The sequence below is a fragment of the Accipiter gentilis genome, chromosome 13 (genome assembly GCF_929443795.1).
Source record: "Accipiter gentilis chromosome 13, bAccGen1.1, whole genome shotgun sequence".
Lineage (NCBI taxonomy): Eukaryota > Metazoa > Chordata > Aves > Accipitriformes > Accipitridae > Astur > Astur gentilis.
In genome coordinates this window covers 33,105,948-33,123,856 of record NC_064892.1, presented here as the reverse complement: position 1 = coordinate 33,123,856, position 17,909 = coordinate 33,105,948, and the positions used below count along the sequence as shown (strand labels likewise).

The 17,909-nt window shown below is 40.8% G+C and overlaps 1 long non-coding RNA gene across 2 annotated transcripts in view; it reads right to left on the bottom strand.

Moving 5' to 3' along the window:
• Positions 1-816: 816 nt before the first annotated feature.
• Positions 817-17,909, bottom strand: part of LOC126045106 (uncharacterized) — a 32,832-nt gene continuing 15,739 nt past the window's right edge. For both annotated transcript variants that reach the window (XR_007507910.1, XR_007507909.1), the window contains exons 2-4: positions 12,193-12,373; positions 10,026-10,186; positions 817-5,559 (exon numbers count right to left, since the gene is read on the bottom strand). This is a non-coding gene — a long non-coding RNA (uncharacterized LOC126045106). The remainder of the gene's footprint in view (positions 5,560-10,025; positions 10,187-12,192; positions 12,374-17,909) is intronic.

Here is a 17,909-nt window from a genome sequence, read left to right as displayed (position 1 = left end):
ATCCCACACTGAGATAATATTATACTTAAAATGGATATCAATAAGAACTTTGTTTTAAAAAGTATATTTAAAATAAATTACTTTTAAATAACAGAAACTGTTTTCAATTAGCCCTGTTAAAGGAAATCAACTAGAAAGTTATGTATGCTTTTTTATTTTCTTTATATAAATTATACCCAGGAGTCCTATGATAGCAGCACTGTACAAACTATGCACTACCTTTATATTTATTTCTTATCAAAATAAACTTAACAAATTAGATTTGTTTTTACAGCACTTTATATCCAATAATGACAATGTTGTATTGGTCCCAGGATAAAAACAATGAAAGTAGCAGCTGAATGGTATTTTTATTAAGAGTTAACAAAAATGTCTTGTGCAAACAGAGTGTATAAAGAAAATTAATTCCATAATTCCTCATGATGAAGGCGTCCTTCTCTTTTTTCTTTTTTTCTCACAATATCAATCTCATTTGGAAAGATCATTTTGAGGGGAAAACTTTAAGTTTTAGCATGACTTACTCAGCAAAATGATATGGCTGAACTTAAACATTGCTGACTGCTAGGATTTAATATTAGGACCTGGCAAATGTTTTGATAACTTAATACTTTTTAAAAGAAAACTTGTTTGTTACTGAAGATTTTGGGAGCCCAGAAGAAATATAATCTAAAAAAATAACAGAGCTAAAGATCCAAAGAGATGTTTCTTCTTTTTCCCATTTTTCCATTTCCTCTACCTTGAACTGGTTCCTCTACGCTAGCATTTTAGAGGCCCTTTTATTGGTGGCAGATTCAAATATCTGAGATACTCACCGTACGACTCAGCAAGAGTCCACGTTTTCCTCCAGCAGTGGAAAAATGGCAGGGCTAATAGTCTGGGGTTTGTTACTAAAAATGAGTCCTTATACAAAAAAAAAAATTAGAACATTGTTTAGAACATGTGGTTTGCTGCTATTAAGTTAACAGTGGAAAATCTCATTACTTTTAAAGTTAATTTTATTTTGTGGTGGGATTGTTCTCTAGGCTGAAGCAGAGTTTCTCTTAAGCACAGTCTCTAATCCTACCTTACAGTCTTCTGTTCAGCAAGTCACTCTTTGCATAGCTTGCCTAGATGCATGTTTTAAGTCAAAGTGCTGAATTAAAAGTTAAAAAAAAGAGGAGAAGAAAAAGAAGTTTTTCCCACACATGCCTCTGGGGCTGCTAGCAGGCACTCGTGTGCTGTCTTCTCCAGCTCTTGCTCTGACTAGAGGAGTTCCCCAGTGAAGATCTTGGGTTAAAGGTGCTCTTTGAGCAGCGCTAGCCAAGTTTCTGCCTCTAATGAAAGATTAGATGCTGCTGAGTGCTCTGATGGGGTAAATTAGAGGTTGGGCAAATTCTGATGCCAGCTCCATGCAGGAAGCACTGTGGAGAAGCAGAGGCGTAAGAAAGGTGTAACATGATTTCCTGGACCAAGGTTTCTGAAAATCAAAGTGCCAAACAGAGAAGAAAATAGAAGACTGTAAAGGTTTCTAGTTCGTGTTTCTTTTAAAAATTGGGAAGCACCTAATCTGACTTCTGACTTTTCATTGAGGCTATAACAATTTGCAATAACAGAGAATCAAATCTGCAATTTGAGGAGAAAATAACCCCAAGGCAGAAGCCTTGCTTACAGCTTGTGTGCTCTATATGCATATACATACCCTACTTACAAGTTACTATGACTCAAATCTGAAACTCTCATGGTTTAAAATACCAAGTGAGATTCAGAGCCACATAATATTTGCGCCCCACCAGCAGCCCAATGGTATTTTTCAGTAACATAGGCTCACACTACGTAAAATTCACTCTTGTGCAGAGATGAGCCATTATATTGTAAATTCCACTCACAGTAATCCTCGTGTAACTCAGTCTGGGAGCTGTATTTTAAGATAACCTTAAAACTTCAAAGTCAACCATTCCCCTTGCACTCTGCACTTACCTAGGTACCATTTCACCACGAAAATTTGACATATGAATAAGCAAACTATATGCACACAAGATCACCGATTGTCTGATATTCGGGGTTTTTTTATTATTCTGAACATCACTCTAGTTCTTCTTGACAAAGTTGCCAAAGTCTGAGATCTACATCTAGAAGCTGACTCACTTAGCCTCACTGCTGCTGACGCCCTGCTTCTCCATCAGTAATAAGTTTTGAAGCTCAGGAGTTCAGTCCCTCAATATTTTGGGGGGAAAGAAAAGGGATCGGCTGCCCAGCAAACAAAGGAGCCCTGACCGGTCTGCACTCAGACACACTCACCAACTAGAAGTATCTCTGTCTCAGTGCAGTTCATAGGTTTGTTTCAAGCCAGTTGCACTAAATTTTTGCAAAAAGCAAAAGCAGAGCAGAGGATTGTTTGTTGCTTCACATAAATAAGAGTGCCTTGGGAGGAGGGGTCTGACCTTCACAGGGACATGAGCACCTGCAGCTCCCGCACCAGCAGGTGTTCAGCGTCCTGAAAATACCAGAAAATCAAGAAAACTTGAAACACATGAATCCTCAGGTGACCTCCCAGAGCTGAAGTGACTCCTGCCATTTTGGGACTGGGTGCCATTTAGAGCATTGTTAGAGATTTGGGAAATGAGTTCAGAGCTGGATACAACTATAAAAAACATACGGGCTGGGATTTGGCTCTTACCCCAAATCCCCTGTTTTACAGATTAACGAAAGGTAAATGTTAGTAGCCTGGGGCTGAGAAAATTGTGTCCCTTGGCAGATATCTAAAGTATCAGCCAAGACAGAGAGGGAGCCCTTGCTCAGATGGAGGGTGATGCTTTACAGCTGCAGCATTCATCTGTGCCACGGGGTAGTGAAACCAACTCATTTTTGACATCTCGCACATCTGCAATTGAAAAGTGAACTTGCAAAAAGGGGTTATTTCAAGAGCTGAGTGAAACTAGCTTGTTCAGTTTGCAGTGTTTTTGTGTTAACTTTCTGATGTTTTGCTTCATACAGATCTATGCCCCGGGAGTTTTGCTTTGAGTTTTAGCTTCAAACAAAGCAAAACTGATTGTAAACCACCATATTTTGACTTTTCATGTTGAAACTATGTCTCACCCAGAAAATTTCAAAAGCCAAAGTGCAGAGTACCGGTAGCCCGGGGTGTAGCTCAGCCCATGTTCGAGCTGTCAGAGTGAGGGTCAGAGACAAGCTTTCCCTACGTGCAGCGATGTTGAGACCTGACTTTTCTGTGCAGTCCCACGTCTGGATAAAACTACTCAAAACCACCCAATTTTATGTAGTTTCTTCCAGGAATAACAGGCAAAGCCATCCCAGAGTTGTCAGATTAAACTAACATTAAATAGTGGCAAATTAGTAATTGTTATTTTTACTAGATATGTTTCTAGCTAGGTCCAATAAAATTATTATAAAGGTTTGCTAAAACAGGAATCCAGAGGTACAGATAGCACTATTTACTGCTAAATGAATGCTGTTTGCTTACCTTTATCTTAACAGACACGATTTGTCAGAAGCAGTATGGTAGTGTCCAGAAACACCTTCCCGAAGGAAGCTTTGAAGAAACACCTACTTAGACATACTTTTATTTTATCCTCTTGCCACATTTATTTTCTTAGTAGCCCTTCAGCCCAACAGTTAACACATTGGATTACCATCCTTAATGGCCACAGAAAATCATTCCTGTCTAATTTACAAGAGCACTTATTATCATATTTCCATGGTCATCATTTAACTTTCCACTATATTAATAACCAAGACCGATTTTACCTAGCAAGCAACCTAAACCCTCTAACTTGACAAAAATATCGCGAGCTTATTTCTCTTTCTAACCATCAAAGAAGGTCACTACGACGACTCTGGGTATCAGCATTTTTCCTGTGTGATTCACTTACACCAAGCAAACCCTGTAGACCTACATTTTTTCCTTTTTTGAATTTCTGCTTAACCAATAGGATCAACAGGTCCCCTTCTCCGTGGGTGGTGATAATGTCAGTACACCACTGCCCAAATAACCTTTCTCTATAGGGAAATGCTAACATTTAATTCTTTAAATTTAAACCACATGTATTTTGGTCTCATAACTGCACTCTGTATTAACTGCCTTTTGTTATTAATTTGTATCACTAAAAATCTTAACGAAACCAGTTATTTAAATTGGAACTGTTAAGTGCAGTAGACATCTAAAATCCATGTATGAGCTATAATACATCAAAATATTTAAATAGTAACCAAATATTTTACCTAACCATTGTAAACACATTTTCAGAATTAATAATGACACAGCTCTGCGTATGTTCAGTATAAAGCTGTGTCTCAGAAGAGCTGTTCTTTTCAGCCCATTTCAGGGAACATAAGCAATGGCTTTTGAATGGTTTCTATCCCTTACCTTCATCTTATCCAGAAACTAAAAGTGTCGTTTAAGTGCTGTCTACGTGCGACCTCCACTAAGAAGAGTAAATTATGTGCGGGTTGACCACATCCAGTTTTCCTCCTGGTACTCTCTGGAAGAGGCACTGCCACTGTGTACATTCTTTGCATACATTGCTGTAGGGTGACCACAAATACACAGCTGCCAGTGGAGTAAAAATACTGGTATTTGGGACAAATACTCAGGGACTTCTTGTTCAAACAACACAAACCACAGTTGGGATAAAGTGTAACCGTTTCCCCAAACTAAATTGTTCCTCGGTAAAATTTAACGCGACTGCAAATATTAAAAAATGAATAGACAGATTAGCTCTAAAACTGCAATTATATTAAAAATTAGGGGGGGGGTGGAAGGACTGTATAAAATTTTGAAGTGTTTTCTGTAACCTCTAGAAATGAAATAGTTTACTTAATGCTTACACATATGATTTAGATAATATTTACATAGTTCTATACTTACAGACATTATTTTAATTATACATTTCACGTTTCATCATACAGTTGTGTTATTTCATACATATAAAACTGTAAACTTTGATGTTGCAGATAACAGACTTTAGATATAAGCACATAGTCTTTTGAACAGCATTTTTAAAAATATGTACCACCTCCCAGGTACAAATTCATGCTGCCTTTTTTTAAAAAAAAATCTGAGCTCTGTAGCTAACTCCATAAACTAGATGTTTCACTACCCAGAATACACTTTAGTTCCCTGGACGAACATTAATAAAAGGAACGTCTTTTCCCAATCTGGCTGGGGGAGCTTACTGGGGCTGGTAAATTATATCAAAAATAACAGTCATCTGAGATGGTTCCAATAACTCCAGAGATATTCTGTGGGCTTGGTCGCAAATTTCAGGGTGCTTAGGTTGTAGTTCTCCAAGGCTTCCCGCAATGCGCATTCTTTCCCATTTCACAATCTTTCAATTAATTCCTGATCCATAAACTTTTATCACATGCCCTGGTATTTGGTAAAAACATTAAAAATGCCATTATACCCTTCTTAAGGGACAAACCGTTCCCAGTTCTCTGTAGGAGTCTTCCTCCACCTTTGTGCAGGCTCAGATTCCCAGTGATCAGTGAAATGAATGACACCAAGAGGGTATCTGTTTCTTGTTTCAAACAACCATTGCAGCCATGCCTTGGGGGTTCATCCTGAAAAAGATTGATAAAGACATTAAAAAAAAAAAAAAAAAAAGGAGTACATGAAAACAGTTCTTCTGCTTCATTTGCAAACTATAAAATTAATATTGTACACTACTAAATCAGATTTTATGACTGCTTTGTAAGTCACCCTACATCATGCCTTTTTCCTGTAATGATTTCATTTTTTAAACTTCAGCAAAAGTAGTCCAAATTCCTACTGAGCATAATGCTAGTGACTGATTTAAAAGAGCTCATGGGAAAGTGTTCTCTGTCTATACAATCCTAATTAATGCCTGTTGTTAATTTTATCTAGAATTTGCTACCTTGCTTTAATTTTATTTTAAGATGAGTTATATATTTATTTTATACATAAACAATACATATTTTTATATATTAAATACAACGAATTGTTCTTGTTATAAAAGAAAATTCAGCAACGCTTAACCCCACATTGTACAATTCATATATAACTACACTAACTAATATATTCAAGGTTTTTAACTTCCCTCTGATTCAGTAGACCATCAAAAATGGACCTGATTAACATAGGTTTCTAATTGCCTATGAAATTAATGCAAGTATTTCTCTAATTCCCTGTGAGTGCCCTGGTACCTGAAATTACCGCTTTCTTCAGCGAAATTAGTTTGCTGCACCATGCCCAAAACTGAGGAATTAAGCTTACTTTTGCCAGACTCCCAACAGTCCCGAACCTCAGACCGCTCCTTTCCTGATGAGAAGCCCCAAATTTCTGGCCAGGGCCTTTCGTGGTGCGTACCCTCGGCAAGAGCAGCTCCCAGCTCACGCACAGGTTCGGCTCAGCCACCGTAATTCAAAACAGACTCTTGATAGCATCCCGTTAAACACAATAACTCCGTACCTGTTAGATACGAAATTACTTTCCTGCCTCTATGTCTTGTTAAACTTAAATAAAACACCTTAGGTGGAATTACCTTCACAGCTGTGCTATCTTTAATTTTGTGAAGCATTTGTAGAGGCATGCTACCTTTTACAGCATTTATCTGAAGGAGAAAGTCAGATGCCTAAAAGAAGGTACCTAACGCCTGCTGGAATACCCTGGAGTATCCAGGATATCTGTGCAGGGCTGGCAGATACGGTGTGGGACCTACAGGAGACCCGTGCCTCTGAACTGGCAGAGAGAGGCCAGGTGGGATCCCCAGGGGCTCTAAAATGACCCTGTCTATGTTTGGGCACATGTATTTCTTCTAAAATTAATAAAACACTAAAATTAAAAAACAAAAAAGACTAAACAAAATTTTATATGATTTCACTTAACCAAAACCACGAAAAAAACCCGTAAAAACTCCAGAGAAATAATTTTGCCTAAATCTCATACTTTACTGTATCAAAACCTGTGGGACATCATCACCGCCTGTTATCTGGGTTCTATAAAAATAAAGGGCACAATGAACTAGTCACATTCACAATACTTTCATACTTTCTTTTCTAACCACTACATTTTCAAAGTTAAATACTGAAAAAGTCAGAAAACACTAATACAGGCTTCATGCAAACCCAAGATTACAGCTTTTAGCTATTTTAGAGTGAAGTTTTTAATTCTAAATTTATATACTATTTTTTCTCATTCAGTAACCGAGTGCTGAAACTGTTCACGAGAAAAGCATTGTGACATTTGTCGTTACATAACGTCTTGAAAAAGATATGGCTGCCTACAGTATGATTATTTTACATCATTTTGTTTTAGTTATAAATTCTAAAAACGTAAAATGAATTCCCACTTTAATGTGCTCCTCACAGCCAAGCCTTGGAGCTTGTTCTCCTGGTTTTCTTCAAGCAAATTTCCCTTTGAATCCCAGAAAAGTTTTGGTGGAACTTCATATCACAGTAAGCAAATAGTCCTTCGTAGTAGCACTTCTAGAAATGGCTGAGGAGAAGACGAACCTGGCTGGACTTGTCAAGTGGAAGATGACCACGACGAAGATACAAGAAAGGCAGATACAGCGCTAAGATGGACCAGGTGAAGCATTTCTAGTAGGGTGCGGAAGCTGTTGCTTTAATGTTGCATGCAAGGTGATAACGAAGGATGCATACGTCTGCTTGCCTTTCTTTAAAAAAGATCAGTTTAACTTAAAGTAATGCCAGGGGCTGGAAGACTAAGCTTCTGAAAGAAATCTGTTCAAATGTTATTAGTTCAGTCTGGGATGCTCAGTCCCAAACTTCCCAGCTACATGCTGATGTAAATGGCAGGGGAAGGGGCCCCCACAACCCCCCCAGGCCACAGTCTGCTCTCGGGGAAGGTCAGCGTTGGGTGAGGATCCATCCTGCCAGGCTGTGCACGGCATGCCGGACCACAGCCTAGCACCTCCGGCTTACTAAAATCGAGCCTGAAAGGGAGTGTCGTTGATTTTCCTAAACACATCAGCACGGAGAAAACCTCACTAGAGGGGAAAAAACTATTTAATGTAAAAGGACAATATAGGCACGGGGGCCCTGGATAAATTTAGGCTGAAAGATAGCAAAAATATTTATAATCATCAAAGCTGTGATGGGTTGGAACAAACTTCCAGTAGGATATAGGGTGGGCAAGACACCTTCCACACGGATTTCATCACAAGTTTGTTTTTAACAGCCAGAAGACTAGGTGCGGTAGACCAGGACCCCTCAGCGGTGAACCAGCAGGGTCTTGGTTCTTTACAACTCAGCCATAGCTTTCTCACTGTGATTACGAGAAATCAAAAAGAACCTCTTCGTATCAAAGGAGGCTGCAGCTAATACCCAGATGAGCACTTAAAGGAAAACGTAAATATTATAATAGACATTAAAATGGTTATGTGTTTATTTTCTGCTTGAGGCTCATTTATGGAGGAGAAAGTAAAATACTACTTTTGGTCACTTCAGACTAAATCCCAAGCAATTCTACTGACTTCAGTTAGCTTCAATGAGATTACTTCAAGTTTACCTTGAAGTAAATGAGATCTGAATTCAACACCTTAATTCTGTTTCCTTTGGGGGAACTAAAGCTGAAAGCCCATCATAAAGACTGATGAATATCACTGATTTTATAGTCATGGGGGGTGAGTAAGCAGTGGTGAAGATGTCACAGAGAACAGTAAAAACCAGACATTTAACTAGACATTGGTTTGCCTTACCCATTGTCTGCCCTTTGTTGGTTATATGTCAGGTTATATTACATGCTGCACAAAGATTATTAAAAAATGCAGACCAGCCAACTTTTCTCTTGGTTTTTATTTGGAATGAAGTATCCTTCAAAAGCTATATTTTAAGCAAACATATTTTTTTTCTTCTTTGTCACAGCCAAATTCTCCAGTTCAGGAATTTACAATATTTTCCTTTTTCCAGAATGACACCTGCTGGTGGGAGAAGCATGGATGAATTGCAGATACTTTATAGGTTTGATTGTAGCTAACCTGACGTATTCTCTGAGCGTGCTTATCACCTGTGTCCAGGCAAACTACTGAAAATAAAGATTTGGAAACTGTAAAGGTGCTATAAGGAGTATGTTGTAGAAGTAATACAGTTTTCCAATCTGATTTAATATTTGCTCTTGATAAATCAACAAGCTACCTACTACTAAGATGATGCTTCAGTGGTGTCTAAGTGTTGGATGATAGCGCTATTTTGGAAAGCCCACAGCATTAACATGACAGGTTGAGATAAAAGCCAGAAGGAAACCCTCCCTACCCTACACAAAAAGCTGCCGCGCTACTTCAAACCCTCGAGTGCAAGTAAAACCAGCTGCTAACGCAACTATTGGTGCTTAACATCCCAAAAGATAAGTATCTCAAAGAGAAGCATTGCGCACGTTTCTGACTCGGTACAGGAGGACATAGCTAGGAGAGACAGAAAGCAAGCGGTACCTTTGCCAAAATGGGGACAAATACTCCTCGATACACCAGGCAGCATTAGGCTCTGTAATGGGCTTCCATATTCATAGCACCTCTGTTGCCTGGGTCTATTGGCGTAGCCTCCCCTCCAGCTAAAGTGGAGCCAGGCTTGAGCTTCTGATGCTTCCAACACATTTACAGCAATATTTCCACAAGTGATTTCAAATGCTAAGAACAACCTTATTAGGAATACACAACTTTATTTCCTTTTTCTGAGATGTCAACTATCCACTGTCTCCTATAAAGGCAAGCTGAAGTGTAGGTGCTCAGGACCCTGAAGAAAACTCTGAAGTTGGACTCTAAAATATCTAGAAATATGAATTATTGAAGCTACTCTGGGATATTTTTGGACAGCAGCTTGTGGTAATTTGATAAATCAGATTTTGAGAACTGTATGTTTTAAACACGACTTACAAAGAAATATTTGTGAAAAAAATGCCCAGTTATAAAGAAAAGAGTATTAGAAATTCAATTCAGAATTAGGATTCAAAGAATTCTTTTGAATTATTTACAAGAGCATAGGCAAAAATACACACTCAAATGTGTTCCCCTTGGGTAAATTATTAATATACAGGTATTGCTATGGCATACCTCATTGTAACATCAGAAGGCAAACTTTCTGGTTGATTACAGTAGTAGATGGCATTAGGCTGCAACTTAGGAGACTTGGCTTCTACTCCTGGATTTGTCACTGGCCTCCTTCACGGCTTTGAGCAGATTACTTCACAACTCTGTTCCTTCAGTTCTCCCATCTGTGAAAAGAAGATAACATTGCTTTATTGTGACAGTTAAATGACCGATTTCCAAAGACTGTTTTTATTTTGGTAAATACAAACACATGAAAAGGGGGTACATTGCTGTAAACTCACTGGTAAATGTAAGACACATGAGACTGTTTCAACAGATATTTGAGATCTGGAGACTTTCTTCAAACATATTTCTTGCAGAGTTGTTCAAAGCTTCAATCCTACCTATGGTTGCACCTACTTCTGTTTATAGAGTCCTTCTTTGTTACACATATAATTGTGACAGTCAAAAGCCAGAACCTCATCATAACTTCGTTTATCCTCTTTAAGCTCCTTAACAAAGCGATGACTTCACGAAGAGCCCAGCTACGTCCTTGTGCCTTCAGAGCGGGACCTCAGCCCAGGGTAAGCACTTTGCTGAGAACAGAAAGACTGATATAATCCCCAAACCTGTGATAGCCTGGCCATCCCCACAAGGTTTGAGCTAGCTGAAAAGCAGAGAGGAAATTGCAGAAGAGATGCTTGTGCAAATATGTTCCTACTTTTTACTGCCAGAGCCTGAGGAGCTTTACTGAAATGGGTTTTCTAGCTGCTTCCACTTAGCTCAAGGAGTGTCTCCTTGAGCACATCATTATCGACAATTGACCGTGACCATCTCAGTTCTGTGCTAGAATCCAGCAAAAAGACACTTTTCATCCCAAAGCGATAGCACTGCTTTTCTTGTCAGATTAGAGGTCAGCTCGAGTCTTGAGCTCAGGTTACTGCTCACCCTTAAGCAGTCTTTCCAGTTTTTAATGCTACACATGGCAAATGAAATGCATGCATGCGATAGAAACAGCTCGGGATTCAAATAAGCCTCTGCAGAAGGATGAGAGCTCCAAATCTGGCCAAATTTTTCTGCTCTCTCAACTCTACTTATTGAAATCACATGGCATGGAAATAACCTTGGCGTTGGGATTACTTTCATGTCCCGCTCTTTTTATTTCACCTAGGACATTCTCAACATCAACCTTTTAAGCCTTGCTCACCGAATCGTGGGATATGTGTGATTGCCATAGACCCGTCCCACTTCTTACTAGGCAGCTACGAGGAAACTGGTCTGGATCCCAGCACACCAGCTACAACGCTTTTAAGCATTCTCATCACTTCTGGTAATGTGTTACCAGCGTCATTTCCCATAGAAGTCCTCCCATCCCTTCCCCCACAGAACAGCACATGCCCTGTGACGAGTCCCAGCTCATCCAAACTCCCTTAGCTGCTAAACCACGCTATGACCAAAAAGCTCCTCCTCGAAGGCATTCTGGCTTCAGCTGACCTCCTTGGGGACGGCCACGGGCTCTGCAGAAGTGATCTCTTAACAAAGTTAAGCATTACTTCAAACTGATCCGAACAGAACAAGAAATAACAATATATCCTGCCGTGGTTTAATTTTCTCACTAGTTTTGCATGTGTAGCTTTTTCTCTGCCTGATGGATGTGCTTTTCCTCCTCCTGTAACCAGCTTCCTCCAGCTTTGGTTGATTCTGTACTTCAAAGAGTACTTTCTCCCCCCCCCCCCCCCAAATATGTAAATACGTCCTTACCTTTCTCTCTTTTGTCTCCACCTTTCTTTCTTTGTCTTACCCACATAATTTCTGTATTTGGAAGGGACTTTATCAGCACGTACCTTTTTGTTGCCTCTCTCAGAGAAATTCCTCTCCTTCCCACCGTAGCCCTTTGCAGCCAAGTCAGAGGGAACTGCTTATCTCTAGGGCACAGTAAATCCTTTGGGCTGCTGCAGCCCCTTCTCAGTGACCAAGTACTTGTCCCACAAGGAGGAATACCAACGTAACTTCTGTTTTCTGAAGGCCACTTACCCTATATCGGCCCAAAGAGGTCTGGAAGGCTCAGGTTTGCAACCGGGGAAATGAAATGCTGTGTAGGGAACCAGACCTCCGGGAAATCTGAACCAACCCATCCGTCTGCACTTCTGCTTGTGGGACAGATCTGAAGGCAGCCACGAGTATGTCCTACCTTCATGGCGTTTGAGGAAAGCTCGCTGTGCTCTGTCCTGGGCAGACAGTCTCCCTGCCCAGACCACGGGGCAGCAGAGGAGGTGTACACCGCTCCTTCCTTCCCTTTTTAGGAAGGGTTGGTGCTTTGCGGGAGTTTGAGCCCCAAACACGATACAGATCCAGAACCGCAAGAGTTCCCCCTGCACAGAGTAAGAAGGTTCCTGAGTGTTGCATATTTTTGTATTTCTACTTTTTGCATTGCTTTTTTTTTCCCTTCTACTGTTTCACATTCTCCAAGTTGTTTGTCATTTTACAATCCTACCACCAAACACCAGAACCAGTTACGGTTTTCCATCTAAAAACATACACTTTCAGCCAAAATGTCATACATTTTAAACTCTGGTAAGAGCAAAACAAGAGAGAATCCACACCGTGTGTGCCTTCTGCGTCTGCACAGGACTGCTAAGCACTACAGACCGCACAGGATGTAATGTCAGTCCCTGGGGAAAAAAAAGCATAACTACCTGACCCAAACTAGCAGGTAAACTTGATTAGAGAATTGCTACTTCACTACCCTTCTCCTCCTCACCTGCCCCACCTACTTCCCTACTTGCCTCCTCGTCCTCGGAGAAAAAATATTTCCTGGGGACATATCAAATATGTTGCTGTACCATAGCAAATTCTCCACCAAGATCCAGAAAGGTTAGGTTTTGCAAGATGTCACTTTTCCAGCAAATCAGATTCGCATACCACGCTCAAGGGAGGTTTTTTCCAATTTTTTTCCTATTTGCTATATAGAAATTTCTTTCCTTCAAGATCAGTTTTAATGCTTTGCACCCCTGAGGTCAGATTAATAGGCCTGCTCTTGTACACGCGACTCTCTACACCCTTCTGACACATGGTCCCTTTTCTCCTTATGAGACATTCACACATACGGTTTCATGTACCTTTCTGCCTGAATTCTGGAACACCAGTTATCCCACTCCCCTGACTGGAGCCCATTAATTGTCCTGAGCTTTGTTCCCCCGTTGGTTGGCTAGTTGGTTGGATAACTGCCATTTCCATACCCTCAGTAAGCCTCCAGACTTTGCCCTGTTGCTAGATCACCATCAGTTTATCCAACACAGCTTATAGTTCATCTTCACGGCACAGGACCCTTTCTCTTTCCCACATTTCTTCTAGACGAAGTACTCCTTTGGTATTTCTCTCAAGCTCCTCTCATTTGTTTTTACTTTATTCCCACATATCCTGCCTTCTGAGGCACGACTTTCTTTGCTGATCCCTCTTTCTCCTCTGCCCCTGCCTTGCCTACCAACATATTTTCTGTGATGATTACCCATCAAATTAGATACAGTGTCTTTTCCGACTATTTTTTTTCTTTTGTTTGGGATATAAGTTCTAGGTAGTTTCACATCTGAAACTTTAAACACTCTACACCTCCTCCACATTTCAACCCCTTGGCTCCTCAACCCAGATGACTGCAGTAATTAATTCACGTAGTTTATCACAATTCTCCTTTTCAAAATCAGGAACCTTAACTACAGTCCTGCTTCTATTTATTTTTCTATTCAGTGTAAACACAATAGACTTGTGAGTACTTGTTTCAAAGCTTCTTCTATTTTCATTCTTCCACAGAAGCCATGGTGCTCATCACAACAAAGTCTAAATAGGATTGGTTGAGAAGTCATTTTGTGAAGAAGTATTTCATGTACCATGTTAATAGACACCTTGAGAGATAGGTCCCTACTTCTGCACACCTTCCTCCAACCTACATCTAGGAGTCTAAGTCTCCCATAAAGACATAATTTCCAGTCGCTATTTATTTCTCTAATTATACTACAGAGATCTCTGTTCACGTCTAGATGATAAAGATGAACTAAGGGCTACAGCAGCCGTCCGAAATGATCTCTACATGTTCTATTTTAACTAACTTTTCCCAAAGTAATTTTGACACAGACAAATTTTGTGTTAGGCCAGCAATAAATACTAATAACCACTTTTTTCCTGAGGGAGAATTTATGACACACTGGGTTTTTTTGAGCAAGCCAGTATACGATATTTCCAGCTCCCTCCCAAAGAATTGCATCATTGGACAGAACAAACCCCAGGGCTGCTGCGCTCCCAGCTGCCCTAACACTGGGATACCTCAAAAAAAGCAGCTGCTTGTGAATTGGGAAGCCTCGGGGCTGGGTAGCCTGGAGGGGCTGCAGCCTGAGGACCCGGGAGGCTTGGGGAGGGGGGGACCAGAAAGGTCTGATCCCCCACCAGCCTGGCAGGAGGTGAGGGGAGAAAGCCAGAGAGCTGCCAGCCCACCGCACGGACAAGGTGGGAGCTGGCGGTGCTGGGGCAGGGGGAGACTTGGGAGAGGGGGAGGAACAACCAGAATTTACTCCCTTTTAATTCTGGCGGTGTAGCTTTTGTCCACCTTAAGAGGTGACTTTACCCACTTTGTTATTTATCGCCACGCCGGTGGTCTGGTCAGCCCGGCGGAGACCCGAGGGGTGGCTGGCGCGGGCGGTGGGGACAGGGCAGCAGCCCCCCGGCTCGGATCCCTCGGGGGCTTTGATGGAGCTGATGCAGCCCAGGGACGGCATTTTCACCCCGCACAAATGGCATTTTCCAGCTGAGCACGGCCCCATCCGAAAACTTTTGATGAGCTCTTGTGCGCAGCGCGCTACCGGCTCCAGTTACCAACAAAATATTTAAATCTTTCACAAGCATTCAAAATGTGAAGCAAGACCAGCTTTTCAGCCACCAAATGAGTAATACCTCTGAAGCAGACTCAACAAGAAGCTTGTGGGAATTTTTGTCTAGCATTATTTACTACTACAAATTACTTACCAGATCTAGCCTGTTCAGACTGCTGCTCTTATTACACTAACAGAAAAAAAGCTGAATTTGGGGAGTCTTTTTTTGTTGTGGTGCACTCTCACTCACTTTCACTAACATGATACGAAAATGATGCCTGGGATTACGATAGTGCGATGGAAACTTTCTACTACACTTCAGCGAACCTTAAGGGAAAACATCTACATATGCGCTACAGATATTATGTGCCTTTCCAGGAACCTTGTCAAAATTGATCACATGAAAAAAAACGAGACAGTTAGGAAGAAAACTGCTTCATCAACTTCTTCCATTACTCATACCATGGGGCAGATGTAAGATCAAAACGAAAAGCGTAATTCTCAAAAGCCTTTTGAAAATTTGGCTGGATTTCCTAATATGTCACCTTCGTGAGCCACACAGAGAATGAGCGGTCCGTGACCTTTTGAGAAGCAAAACACCACCTAAAGTAGCAACGTGGTTCAGGATTAGGTCCAAACACTGAATTGTTTAATTCAAGAACAAACCGCATTATAGTTTGCTTGTGCATCTGCAAACAGAATAGGATATGATGAAACAGAAAACTCTCCTTGTGGTTTTGTGTATATCATCCTTGCCACTTTCATAATTAGAGGACATAGGCTACCATTAAAATCAATTGCAAAGTTCCCATTGACTTCAGTAGATGTAAACCAGGCATTAATATTATGCTTTTCAGTTTTCTTGAGGTTTAAACACCTCATAAAATAAATTTACAGATGAACTAGTAAATGTACACTTACAAAGAAACCTCCTAAGGAGTCCCTGAAGCCATGTTTTTAAATGCTGCTATTCATTCAGTTTATATCGGGGAGATTAAGGGACTGTCAAACAAGGGTGCATAGATCAAGAACAGCAATAAGGAACTCTGAAAATATATTCCAGAAATATAATTCCAAAAATATCATTTGACATATTTGACAAAACAGCCTTAGAAGAGGGGTTTATGTTATGCAACATATTTCACAAGATCAGAAAACCCTATTTATTTATTTATCTGCCTATCCATTTCAGTGATCTGTAAATGAAAACATGTACAGTATAAGCAGCAAGTTTTTTTTTCCAGGAACCCTTTCAAAACCACTCACATAAAAATGCAAGAAAAGCTAATTGAGAAAGAGAGAAAAAGTGAGGGGGGAGAAAGAGTCTAACCGATGAGAAGTCAAAAATACTACCATCCGGAGCTGACATTTTCTTCTATAGAGCTATGTGCCCATTGGGCATAATTTTTGATCTCGCAGACTTTCCACATGCAAAACTCCAATTGACTTCAGTGCAAATGAATGAACTGCAGGATCTAATTAAGCCTGCTGAGGTTTGAAAAACAATCTCATATGCTGCCTGAACATACCCATGAATTTCAGAGATTTTCGAGATAGTTTGCCTGATTCGCTGCCAAATAATCATTTATAAATAATTATAAGTATAATGTGTAAATATAAATAGAAGGTGAACATCAGATGATAAACAGATATAAGTAACTAACAATTACCTAACCTGACTCGATGAAGGCTTTATTAAATGGAATGTCATATATGACATTACCAAAGAAAGAGTTGTGATTGATGGATGACATTTGCACAATCATCTTGTTCCAGATACTACTGGCACAAGCAGAAAGGCACTTCTGGCAATTAATAACCACTTGGGAAATGTTTGCCCATTACCACACAGGAGCATGGTAGAAGAGGCAAGGATGCTGTCCAGCTCTCCAGAGCAGAATTCCACTCCCTTAACCCAGAGACCTTGTTTTCTTTTTTTTCCACCATGCCCTGCTTCATTCAGAAAATACCTTGCACCTTCTCAACAAGTGAGCTGGAGTTCTGCAGTTACCGTCCGCCAATTCTCCTCGGTGCTGCTTCAGGTCCAGAGCAGAGCCATGCTAGATCCAGGGATGAAGCCGTATGGGAAAAAACACAGTGCAGTCCCCAAACTAGAGTCAGTGTTCCAACGCAAACATATGTCGGAAGCATACTAAGGCTGCGGAGATCATTCTGTCGTGCTTCATTTTAGGACACTCATCCACGTAGCTTGAATATTATCTTAATGAGGCATTTTGCATATACTTGTTTTTAAAAACAAACTAATGAAGACTATTCCCACTCTGTGCATCATACCCACAGAGAAGCTTCAGCTTGGATGGTGCCTTCAGGCCCTCACAGACTAATAGGGAAAGGGACAGCAAAGAATCACAGGACCGTGGACTAACTCAGGGTGGAAGGACCTCAGGAGCTCGTGTGGTACCACTCCTCGCTCAAAGCAGGAGACTAATCCCAACATTAGACGTGGTTGCTCAGCGCCTTGTTGAGGTTGTCCAACCCTCTACGTGCATTGAGGCTAACGGCAAAGCGAAACTATGCTGGAGGCTTGCCAACAGCACACGAAGGATAAAATTTGGGAGCCCTGAGTTGCGTTCCAGCTCCGGAGGGACAGGATCCCTGCTCTCGTGGGATCGCTGCAGCTCACAGCAATGCCCAGGGACAGCACTATGGGGGTTGTCCCCGGTTTGGCCTCTGGTGCCCCCAGCTAGTGACTGCTCAGTCATTCTGCGAGGACGGCGTCTGGAAAGTCTGATCACGGGAAGGAGCTGTGCGAGGCGGAGAAGATGAAATCTCTGGAAATATTTGCTGTTAGGCTTTAGTAAATCTCTATGGAATATTTGGTAACCGTGTTTTTTTCCACATCTTGAAACAGTCGACCAAATTTGAAAGGCTTTGTGAGGATGGCAAAAGGCACATACCTGATTCAAAGGCAGAGAAAGGTCTGTCTTTGCTGCAAAACCTTTTAAAATACAGGGGTCAGATTTTTATTTTTTTTACATAAGCAGAAAAACGTATTTTTTGCTAGCTGTCTTCTTATAAATAGTTCAAC